General features: G+C 42.6%; 1 protein-coding gene and 1 long non-coding RNA gene across 2 annotated transcripts in view; one reads left to right on the forward strand and one right to left on the reverse strand.

Moving 5' to 3' along the window:
- LOC103618654 (heterochromatin-associated protein MENT) overlaps positions 1-2,024 on the reverse strand; it is a 20,602-nt gene that overhangs the window by 5,542 nt on the left and 13,036 nt on the right.
- The window catches only part of LOC108447722, an 18,384-nt gene continuing 16,386 nt past the window's right edge, over positions 27-2,024 (forward strand). Inside the window, exon 1 of the long non-coding RNA XR_001863399.1 lies at positions 27-427. This is a non-coding gene — a long non-coding RNA (uncharacterized LOC108447722). The remainder of the gene's footprint in view (positions 428-2,024) is intronic.

Genomic DNA, 2,024 nt, shown 5'->3' on the forward strand with positions numbered 1-2,024 from the left:
GTTTCTCTCTTTTGCACTTCCCTGCAGAAACTAGGCAACAAATGTCATGACTCGCTTGGAAAATTATCAGCTCACTGGAGACTGATTTGGTGGCACAAGCACCTGAAGTCCCACACTACATATTTATTTTACCAGTTTAGAGTCTGCTTCTGGATTTCAATCCCATATCCACACAGTGTGATATCTTTTGAGGTAGCCAGGCACAACAGCATTTTGTTCAGGACTTACTGAAAGAAGTCTCTCTTGACTTCACACAGAAAATAATTTGCTTTTATAGGACAACCTGAGCCAAAGATAGACAGCAGAATGACAGAATTACCAACTCTTACCTTCTGTAAGTCTACAGACCTTCAGTGGTACCTGCAGCTTGCTTCTGTGTGTGCACGCTGGGTTTTAAACCTATCAGCCAGGCTGGGAGAAGTCAGCAGTTATATGGCCTACAATATAAAAGAAAGAAAAAAAAATAAATTATGTCGCCAGCATGACATGTGACTGCAATTTCCTGCTTTATTACAAAGAAAAAAGATCAAAGTTCATTTTAGCTCCGTTTTATTGCCTGCAAAGCAGCAATGCACATATTCATAAGCTCAGTGCCTGTCATACTCTACATACATCTGTTATAAATAGTGAATTTGAATCAACACCACACCTATTAAATGAGCAATAACTACTAGAACACTGAGTTAATCACAGATAAGTATCATATGTCATTATAAGATACCTACTGATAGTTTTTACTATCTCTGTGTTTTGTTCTTCCCTTTAGGCAGGGCCTAGTGTTGACATGTTGCTACCAAATACAAAACCAACACCTAATTCATACTACTGATTCATTATCGTAGCCAGAGAGTTGAAAAGAGCAAGTTTCCACCTGCATGCTCTTCCACCCAAGAAAATTTCTTGCTAGTAGCTTTACTATAAGCAGTAGGCATTTTCTCCTATTTCTGTTCTCCCATAGCTAAAAAAAAATACAAGCAAAAAACAAGCAAGCTTTGATGGAAACAATCCTCCAATTGTGTCTGAATGAGTACTTTATGCACAACATAAAGAGGAGACACATAGTGTTCACATTGGTTACAATGAAGACCAGAATTTTCCTACTGTCCCAATACCTGCAGATTGCTAGCAGTAAGGTTTTTTTGGCCTCTGGGTCAAAACACACAGGATTAGTGACACGAGCAGGCACTTATTTCCTAGCAAGTGTCTGTACAGTTTCCACAACAGGCAAGAATTTACAGACAAAAGGATGCAACTGACACTATCTGACTGCCTGAAAATCAGAGGCATTCAACCAAATCAAAAATAATATTCAACAGCTGGGACACAAGGCTAGGAGTTACATCTGCACAGTCAACTATGCTTTCTCTGCGGCTCAGGAGGAGCAACATAAGTACAGACACCTTTCTCATCAGAGACAATACATAGTTTGGAATCCACAGTTTTGGAGTAAATCCACAGTGACCACACTTTAAGGAACCAACAACCTCATGATACAAGTACATATTTATTGGTCAATTGCATACTGCTGCAAAGCCCTCAGTGGTCAGAGGGTTTGCTGACAGCAACTCCTTCCTCACTCTGCTCTCCCCATGCTCTGCAAGTCAGCGGTGAGACACTCGTACAGAGGTTTTGGCATGCCCAGACACTGTGTGTTCCTACCACTCTGAATTTGATGCATATATTCTCAGCAGTCAACACCTGCGCTTCAGGACAGTCTTTATGGACCAAAAGGCCATATGCCGTATGTAGATCAACCAGCACAGCTACTGCAGGGCCTCGCCACGGGGAAACCAGAGCAGGGTGCAGCTCTCCTCCAGCCTGAGGCCCAAGAGACACTTCCCACCAAAACTACAGTGTGGATCAGTGTCAAACTGATCCAAACAAGAACACTTCCCGACGTTGTGTCAGCTGCATCAGAGGAGACTCAACTCTTTCAAACACAGCCCCACAGGGAACTCAGGGCAATGGCCACCAGGCCGTGTCCATCTCCACAAAGAAAAATCTGTCTGTGGCACAGACACCCC

This window comes from Corvus brachyrhynchos, unplaced genomic scaffold (genome assembly GCF_000691975.1).
Source record: "Corvus brachyrhynchos isolate BGI_N302 unplaced genomic scaffold, ASM69197v1 scaffold237, whole genome shotgun sequence".
Lineage (NCBI taxonomy): Eukaryota > Metazoa > Chordata > Aves > Passeriformes > Corvidae > Corvus > Corvus brachyrhynchos.